The sequence below is a fragment of the Cebus imitator genome, unplaced genomic scaffold (genome assembly GCF_001604975.1).
Source record: "Cebus imitator isolate Cc_AM_T3 unplaced genomic scaffold, Cebus_imitator-1.0 Scaffold143, whole genome shotgun sequence".
Taxonomy (NCBI): Eukaryota; Metazoa; Chordata; class Mammalia; order Primates; family Cebidae; genus Cebus; species Cebus imitator.
In genome coordinates, this window is record NW_016107458.1 from 2,069,987 (window position 1) to 2,080,404 (window position 10,418).

Sequence of the window (10,418 nt, forward strand, 5' to 3'; positions counted from 1 at the left end):
GCTAAAAGCAGTCACAATGAGAATTGCAACAGATCTGTGTTTCTGGTTTTAGGGAACTGGACAAGTTATTTCTATAATTTATATAAAAAGGCAAAAGATCAAGAATAGCCAAGATTATTTGGTTTCTGCTCTTGAAAATTATCAGTGATCTCTAAGAGTTAATTTATGTGGGTAAAATGTATTTATATTTATTATATTAGGCATTAAAATGAGTTTAAAAATATTTGTGATAAATTGGTTTTAAAATAATTATAATGAATACATTACAACAAAATAGCATATTTTAACATATAAAAATACTATATTTTTCAAATAAAATATATAACAGTGGCCCTATTTGCATTTTTGCCAATTCTTCAAAATCTGGTTTAATGGACTGAATTAAATCTGCTGCATGTGCAATTTGGTTGAAGTATATAAAGAAAATTCAGCCTCACATATATAAAGCTAGTGCTCGACTTACGACCACGATTGGTTCCAACAGACCGGTTGTAACATGATTTGGTCGTAAGTTGAGTAGGCTATATGCACGTGGAGTTGGTAGTGCTGCCAGAGGCTGGTCCGCACTGTCGTACGCCCAGCTGGGCAACGTCTGTGCTGCCAGACGCGGAGCAATCGTGGCTAGCAATTGTGGTCGTAAAGTCGAATGGTCATAAGTTGCATAGGTCGTAAGTCGATCAATACCTGTATGTAGTTGGAAAGGATGAGATCAAGGGCCCCCTGACTGGGTTTTGGGTCCTTCATAGGCTTTGAGAACCAGTGACAACAAAAATCTTAAAATGACTATGGAGTGATGACCTGCTTTACTTATTTTTTATCTTATTTCAATAGGTTCTGGAAAACAGGTTGTGTTTTGTTACATGGATAAGTTTTCTAGTGGTGATTTCTGAGATTTTGGTGCACACATCACCCAAGCAGTATACACTGTACCCAACGTATAGTCTTTTATCTCTCAACTCCTTCCCAACCTTTCCACCAAGTCCCCAAAGTTCATTGTATCATTCTTATGCCTTTGCACCCTCATAGCTTAGCTCCCACTTTGTGAATGGAACATATGTGTTCGGTTTTCCATTCCTGAGTTACTGCACTATGAATAATGGTCTCCAATTCCATCCAGGTTGCTGCGAATGCCATTATTTCATTCCTTTTTATTCCTGAGTAGTATTCCACACTACTACAATTTCTTTATCCACTCATTCATTGATGGTCATTTGGGCTGATTCCCAATTTTTGCAATTGCAAATTGTGCTGCTATAAACATGCGAGTCCAAGTATCTTTTTCGTATAATGACTTATTCCTCTGGGTAGATACCCAGTAATGGGATTGCTGGATCAAATGGCAGATCTATTCCTAGTTATTTAAGGAATCTCCACACTGTTTTCCATAGTGGCTATACTAGTTTACGTTCCCACCAGCAGTGTAAAAGTGTTCCCTTTTCACCACATCCATGCAAACACCTATTTTTTTTTTTTTTTTAGTTATGGCCATTCTTGCAGGAGTAAGGTAGTATCGCATTGTGGTTTTGATTTGCACTTCCCTGATCATTAGTGATGTTGAGCATTTTTTCATGTTTGTTGACCATTTGCATATCTTCTTTTGAGAATTGTCTGTTCACATCCTTAGACCACTTTTTGATGGGATTGCTTTTTTTCTTGGTGATTTGTTTGCATTTCTTGTAGATTCTGGATATTAGTCCTTTGTCAGATGTATAGATTGTGAAGATTTTCCCCCACTCTGTGGGTTGTATGTTTACTCTGCTGATTATATCTTTTGCTGTATAGAAGCTTTTTAGTTTAATTAAATCTCATCAATTTTTATTTTTGTTGCATTTGCTTTGGGGTTCTTGCTTGTCAAGTTTTTGCCTAACCAAATGTCTCGAAGGGTTATTCTGATTTTCTAGAACTTTTAAGTTTTTAGGTCTCAGGTTTAAGTATTTGATCCATGTTGAGTTGATTTTTGTATAAGGTGAGAGATGTGGATCCAGTTTCATTTGTCTATGTGTGGCTTGCAAATTATCCCAGCTCCATTTGTTGAATAGGATGTCCTTTCCCCAACTTTATGTTTTTGTTTGCTTTGTCAGAGATTAGTTGGCTATAAGTATTTGGCTTTATTTCTGGGTTCTCTATTCTGTTCCATTTGTCTATATGCCTATTTTTATACTAGTATCATGCTGCTTTGATGACTATGGCCTTATAATGTAGTTTGAAATCAAGTAATGTGATGCCTCTGGATTTGTTCTTTTGGCTTAGTCTTGCTTTAGCTATGTGGGCTCTTTCTTCAGGATTGCTTTCTTCATTCTGTTAAGAACGATGGTGCTATTTTGATGGGTATTGCATTGAATTTGTAGATGGCTTTTGGCAGTATGGCCACTTTCACAATATTAATTCTACCTGTCCCTGGGCATGGGATGTGTTTCCATTTGTTTGTGTCATCTATTATTTCTTTTAGCACTGTTTTGTAGTTTTCCTTGTAGAAGTCTTTCATGTCCTTGGTTAGGTATATTCTTAAGTTTTGTTTTTTTTTTTTTTTAACTATTGTAAAATGGGTTAAGTTCTTAATTTGATTCTCAGCTTGGTTGACATTGGTGTACAGTAGTGCTATTGATTTCTGTACATTAACTTTGTATCCTGAAAATTTGCTGAATTCAATTATCAATTCTAGGAGCTTTTTGGATGGAACTTTAGAGTTTTCTAGGTATATGATGATATCACTGGCAAACTGCAGCAGTTTGGCTTTTTCTTTACCAATTTGGATGCCCTTTATTTCTTTCTCCTGTCTGATTGCTCTGGCTGGGACTCTCAGGTCGAATGCTTTCAACTTTTCCTCATTTATTATACGCTGGCTATGGGTTTGTCATAGATGGCTTTTATTACCCTAAGGTATGTGCCTGATTTTGCTGAGGGTTTTAATCATAAAGGGATGCTGGATTTTGTCAAATGCTTTTCCTGCATCTCTTGAGATGACCATGTGATTTTTGTTTTTACTCCTGTTTATGCTGTTTATCACTTTTATTGACTTGCAGATGTTAAACTATCCCTGCATCCCTAGTATGAAACCCATTTCATCATGATGAATTATCTTTTTGATATGCTGTTGGATTCAGTTAGCCAGTATTTTGTTGAGGATTTTTGCATCTATGTTAATCAGGGATATTGGTCTGCAGTTTTATTTTTTTATGTCCTTTCCTGGTTTAGGTATTAGGATACTGGCTTCAGAGAATGATTTAGGGATAATTCCCTCTTTCTCTATCTTTTGGAATAGTTTTCGTGGGATTCATACCAATTCCCCTTTGAATGTTTGATAGAATTCAGCTGTGAATCCATCTGGTCCTGGACCTTTTTTTGTTGGCAATTGTTTTTTATTGCCATTTCAATCTTGCTACTTGTTATTGGTCTGTTCAGAGTTCCTATTTCCTCCTGGTTTAATCTGGGAGGGTTGTATATTTCCAGAAATTTATCCATCTCTAGGTTTCCCAATTTGTATACATAAAGGTGTTCATAGTAGCCTTGAATGATCTTTTGCATTTCTGTGGTATCAGTTGTAATATCTCCCATTTTGTTTCTAATTTTATTTGGATCTTCTCTCTTTTCTTGGTTAATCTCATTAATGGCCTATCAATTTTGTTTATCTTTTCAAAGAATCTGCTTTTTGTTTCATTCATGTTTTGTACTGTTTTCTTTGTTCATTTCAATTTCATTTAGTTCTGCTCTGCTCTTGATTATTTTTCTTCTGCTGGGTTTGGGTTTGGTTTTTCTTGTTTCTCCAGTTCCTTGAGGTTTGACCATATATCGTGTACTTGTGTTCTTTCAGACTTTTTGATGTCTGAAAGACATTTATTGGTACGAACTTTCCTCTTAGCACTGCTTTTGCTGTATCCCAGGGGTTTTGATAGGGTTAGTCACTATGATTCTTCAAAGAATTTTTTATATTTTTAACCTGATTTCATTATTGACCCAAAAACCATTCAGGAGCAAGTTATTTATTGTCCATGTATTTGCATGAATTTCAGGGTTCCTTTTGGAGTTGATTTCCAATTTTATTCCACTGTGGACTGACTAAGAGAGTCACTGATATAATTTTGATTTCATTAAATTTATTGAGATTTGGTTTTTGGCCCATCATATGGTCTATCTTGGAGAATGTCCCATGTGCTGATGAACAGAATGTATCTTCTGCAATTGTTGGGTGGAATGTTCTGTAAATATCAGTTAAGTCCATTTACTCTTGGGTACAGTTTAAGTCCATTGTTTCTTCGTTGGCTTTCTGGGTTGATGACCTGTATAGTGCTGTCAATGAAGTACTGAAGTCTCCCACTATTACTATGTTTCTGTCTATCCTATTTCTAAGGCCTAATAGTAATTGTTTTATAAATTTGAGAGCTTCAGTGTTACATGCATATATATTTAGGACTGTGGTATTTTCCTGTTGGGCTAGTCTTTTTATCTTTATATAATGTCTCTCTTCATTGTTTTTTATTTAACTCTTGTTGTTTTGAAGTCTATTTGCCTGATGTAAAAATAGCTACTCCAGCTTGCTTTTGGTGTCCATTTGCATGGAATATCTTTTTCCATTCCTTTGCTTTAAGTTTTAATGAGTCCTTATGTGTTAGGCCAGTCTCTTGAGGACAGCAGATACTTTGTTGGTAAATTCTTACCCATTTTGCCATTCTGTATCTTTTAAGTGAAGCATTTAGGACATTTATATTCAATGTTAATATTGAGGTATGAAGTACTATTCTATTCCTTGTCCTATTTGTTGCCTGAATACCTTGTTTTGAGTTTTTTTATTGTTTTATAGGTCCTGTGAAATTTAGGTTTAAAGGAGGTTCTATTTTGTTGTATTTTGAGGATGTGTTTCAAGATTTAGAGCTCCTTCTAGCAGTTCTTGAAGTGCTGGCTTGGTAGTGGAGAATTCTATCAACATTTCTTTGTCTGAAAAAGACTGAGACTGTATCTTTCCTTCATTTATGAAGCTTAGTTTCACTGGATACAATATTCTTGGCTGATAGTTTTTTATTCAAGGAGGCTAAATATAGGACCCCAATCCCTGCTAGCTTGTAGGGTTTCTGCTGAGAAATTTGCTGTTAATCCAGTAGATTTTCCTTATAGGTTACCTGATTCTTTTGCCTCACAGCTCTTAAGATTCCTTCATCTTGACTTTAATAACCTGATAACTATGTACCTAGGTGATTATTTCTCTGTGAGGAATTTCCTGGGTGTGCTTTGAGCTTCCTGTATTTGGACATCTAGATCTCTAGCAAGTCCAGGGAAGTTTTCCCCAATTATTCCCTCAAATAAAATTTCCAGGCTTTTAAATTTCTCTTATTTCTTAGGAACACCAATTATTTTTAGATTTGGGTCATTTAATATAATTGCAAACTCCTTGGAGGCTTGTTCATTTTTTTTTAATTATCTTTTCTTTGTCAGATTGGGTTAATTTGAAAGCTTTATTTTTGAGCACTAAAGTTCTTTCTTCTACTTGTTCAATTCTATTGTTGAAATTTTCCACTGTATTTTTCATTCCCGTAAGTGTGCCTTTCATTTTCAGAAGTTGTAGTTGTTTTTTATTTATGATATCTATTTCTCTGGAGATCTTTTCATCCATATCTGGTATTATTTAAAAAATTTTTTTAAGTTGGTTTTCACGTTTTCCCGGTGCCTCCTTAAGTAGTTTAATAATCAATCCTCTGAATACTTTCCCTGGCAATTCAGAGATTTCCTGTTGGTTTGGATCCATTGCTGGTGAGCTAGTGTGATATTTTAAGGGTGTTACAAAATTTGTTTTGTCATATTATCAGAATTGTTTTTCTGGTCCCTTATTTGAGTAAACTATGTCAAAGGAAAGATCTGGGACTCAAGAGCTTCTGTTCAGATTCTTTTGTCCCATGGGGTGACCCCTTCATGTGGTGCTTTCCCCCTTCCCCTAGGGATCGGGCTTCCTGAGAGCAGGACTGCAGTGATTTTTATTGTTCTTCTGTGTCTAGCCATCCAGCAGAGCTACCAGACTCTGGGCTTATAGCGGAAAGAGTCTGCAGAGTCCTGTGATGTGATCCATCTTATAGCGGAAAGAGTCTGCAGAGTCCTGTGATGTGATTCATCTTAAGGCCTCTCAGCCACAGATAAAAGCACCTGTTCTGGTGGAGGTAGCAGGATAGTGAAGTGGACTCTGTTGAGTTCTTGCTTGTAGTTTTGTTCAGTGCACTGGTTTTCTCAAATGCTGGTTATGCTAGAAGTGAAGCTGTCCCCGGGCCGGCAGGCCGCCAGCAAGTGGACCTGGCCAGTGTGCTGACCCCGGAGATCATGGCTCCCATCCTCGCCAACTCGGACGTCCAGGAGCACCTGCTTCCCTACTTGCCATCTGGGGAGTCACTGCCACAGACCGCAGATGAGATTCAGAACCTCGCCCCAGTTCCAGCAGGCCCTGGACATGTTCAGTGTGGCCTTGGCCTCAGGGCAGCTGGGCCCCCTCATGTGCCAGTTCTGTCTGCCTGCAGAGGCCGTGGAGGCCGCCAACAAGGGTGATGTGGAAGCGTTTGCCAAAGCCCTGCAGAGCAGCGCCAAGCCCGAGCAGAACGAGGGTGACGCAAAGGACAAGAAGGACGAGGAGGAGGACGTGAGCCTGGACTGACCCATGTGCCATCCCGGCCCGTGATTTCAGCAGGCACTCGCAATGCACGGCCCCCACCTGTCCCACCCATTCATAATAAAGTCTTTGCTTTTACCTGCCAAAAAAAAAAAAAAATCTTCAGGACTTCTGGTTAGCCAGGATGTTATAGACAGTGGTATTAGCTATTGTTTTCTCCCTTCTTGGAGCAGGGTTGTTCTGTTGTGAGTTGCTGTAATGGCTTTAGTTGGTTGGCCTCCAGCCAGAGGGTGGCACTTTCAACAGAGCATCAGCTGCGATAATATGGAGGGATACAAGTTTTCCCTAAGGTCACCTGGATAAGTAGTCAGGTCTCTCAGGTCATGGGCAGAGCCATAGAGCTCCCATGAGTTTATGTTTTGTGTCTTCAGCTACCAGGGTGGGTAGAGAAAGACGATCGGGTAGGGACAGGGTTAAGAATTTCTGAGCTCAGACTCTCCTTGGGTGGGGCTTGCTGCAGCCACTGTGAGGGATTGGGAGGCTGATTCTCAGGCCAATGGAGTTATGTTACAAGGGGGAGTATGACTGCCTCTGCTGCTTTGCATATACTGCCAGAGATGTGAGGGAAGCTGGCAGTGACAAGCATCATCCAGCTCCCAAAGATTCTGCCCAAGAAAATTCAGGCTTAGTTGAAATTATTACAAAGTTCCACTGGCAGTCTCCTTCTCCCTGTGGCCCCTCCTCAAATCCACTGGCTGCCCTCCCCAAGAACCCTGGTGAGATAAAGTCAGAAATGGCTTCCCTGGGCTTCCCTGGGGACCAGGAATGCCTACAGGACTCTTCCCGCTACTTTTATATTTCACTCAGCTCTCTAAATTTCTTTCAGCTCTAAGGTAAGGTTAAATCCTTCTCCCACGATCTAGATTTTCAGGTTCTCCAGTGACAATGTGTGTTAGGAGGCAGACATTTCCCCTCTCACACTTTGGGAACTCACAGTTTTTAAGCTGTCTCATGGAATTTGCAGAAGAAAGCCGCTTCTTTCAAAGGGTCTGTGAATTCTTCTGGTTTTCCTGATATCTTCATACAGAAGTTCTTGAAGCAAAAGTTCGTGATATTAGTCTCTACACACTGTTCTGTCTGATTGATTGAGAGCTGCAAGTTAGTCCTGTCTCCTATATGCTATTTTTCTAGTTAGTTTATAAAGAAAAAGGGCTTACTTGGATTTTTTTTTTCTTTTTTCTTTTTTTTTTCTGAGACAGAGTCTCACTTTGTCACGCAGGCTGGAGTCCAGTGGCACAATCTCGGCTCAATGCAACCTCTGCCTGCTAAGTTCAATCAATGTTCCTGCCCTACTTGTTTTAAAGTAGCAGTTGGGCTGCCAAAATTACTTTAAAAATTGTTCTAACATACCAATATGGGTTGACAAAATAAGAGAAAACAGACCAACAGAAAAAAGAAAGATCCTAGAAATAAACATATACATACATGAACTCTTCATTGATAACAAAAGTGGCATTGTGGAGCCATGGGAAAGAGTGGTCTTTTCAATAAATGATACTAGGATACGTGGATATCCCTATGAGAATAAAATGTAACTTTATTCCTCCACTCTACCATACCAAAAAAAGAAAAAGTCAAGTGAATTTGAGACCAAAATGATAAAGCTTTTAGAAGAGTAGAGGATACTATAAAGTTTACAGTCAAAGGAAACATATTTGTTTTTATTTTTAACAGAAAACAAGAAGCACTTGCTATAGCAGGTGAAGATAGATAATTCTGGCTATGTTAACATTAAATTATTTTTCTCAAAATGTATCAAGAGATTGAAAAACAAGTCATAGAATAGAAATGGTGTTTGCAATTCACAGAGTTAATTTTAAAAGTGCAAAGGCAGAATATAGACACCACACAGTAGAATATATCGAAATGGCCAACAGTTAAATTAAAATTTGATTCTTTTCATTATTCATTAGAGAAATGCAAATGTTAAAACCATAATTATACATCACTAGACACCCACCAGAAATATCTAATTAAAAAGACTGACAGTGTAAGTGCTAGCAAGGATGAGGAGAAATGGGTACTCTCATAAAGCTTGGTGTTATCTACGAAAACTTAAGACATCCTCTATGACCCAGCAGTTTCATTCCTATACACTCCACCAAAATTTATTCACAAGCTCCAAGAGATAGATAAAAGGATTTGCATAGAAGATTCATTATTCACAGCCAGAAGCTTGACTCAATTCAAATGTTCATCCATAGTTGATTAATTTAATTATATTATATGTATTCAATAGAACACTGCAAGAGTAATGAGAATGAACAGACAGTAGTTATATGTAAAAACGTAGCTGAATCTTATAAATAATGTTAAGCAAAGAACCCATATGTAAAAAGAGCACTCATTACAGATACCAATTTATATAATTTTTCATTATATGTGTTATATTTACACTATAAGCAGTTTTTTTTAAAAGGTAACACTATTAATGCAATAACGTTTAGGATCACACGTGTGCCAGAAACCAAAGTGCCTAATATGACCTGTCCCATTCATTTTTTAAAACAACCCCTATTTTATAGATGAATAATCAGAGGCATTAAAAGCTTAAATAATGTACCATAATTACAAATGACAGCACCAAAAAGAGACACAGTCTTGATTATAGAACTGAATAGCGTATATAGTTTGTCTTATATGCATGATCTCATTTAATCTTGTTAATTTGCAATGTAGGAGCTCTTATTTCTATCATATCTGAGAAAAATGAGCCCTGGGGATACTCAATCAAACGCTTAGGGTCACAAAGCTAGGAGGAGCCCAGGCTTCTACCAGCTGCACTACACTGCCTTCATTTAGTAAGACAAACAGGCACCTTTTCATTTTTTACTGTATACAAGTCCACTGAAATAAATTAGCATCCTGGCTTATATCAAGTAATTTGGTGAACAAAACATGCTATACTTAGCCATTCAACCTGTTTATTCAAAAATATAAGGTGTCTCTCTGTCTCCTGAATAAGACATGAGAATTAACATGCAGAGAGTCAGAAACATTTGGTTCTGACTTTTCATGGCAGCATGCAACTAATGATTTCACATTTGTGATACAAGACTCCTGGGACCTAACCAGAACTAACTCTGGCAATTAGGAAATCCAGTTTGAAAGAATAGTGCAGAGCAACTAACCAGAGAAAGAGTCAGTGCTACTTGTGGTATACAGCTGGCTAATTCCTCAAAAGAGCAGCAGAATCCTGCATTCCTAGCCTCTTTATCACAAACTGCAAATGTGACAATCACGGAAATCATGTGAGGAAGTTCCAAGGAAAAGAAGAACTGTGCAGAGCGAAGTAGAGAAAGGGAGAGGGGGTAGTAAAGGGACAAAAAGAAATGGAAAAATTAAGGCCAAATAATTTCCACTCCTTGGTACATTGACTAGGGAAAAAAAAGAAAATAGAAAATAAATAAATAAATAAATAAATAATACCCTTCTGCCCCAGGGGAGGAAAGAAAACCTACTCAGTGAAAGGCAGGATAATAGAAACCTCCATCCTGAAGTCTGCATTTGTGGAATCAGGCCACATTCTCATGATTCTCAGCATTTAATCAGCATTCTTCTAACTTCTCAGCCTGAATTGAAAAATGCCATCCCACATTCCGCATGATGTCGCAATAAAATGACTTTTTCCAGCAACTTGCTTTGTAATTTGCGTGAATTACAATTTGTTCACCGAGTACAATAATGTGATGCCTGTTGGTGACCTAAAATCTTAAAAGCACCATTCACTTGCTTCCCTGCCCTGAAAATAAATGGTTAGTCACCAAATTTATAA

The 10,418-nt window shown here is 37.8% G+C and overlaps 1 pseudogene; it reads left to right on the forward strand.

Moving 5' to 3' along the window:
• Window positions 1-525: 525 nt before the first annotated feature.
• LOC119473264 lies at window positions 526-6,628 on the forward strand (annotated as a pseudogene).
• Window positions 6,629-10,418: the final 3,790 nt, after the last annotated feature.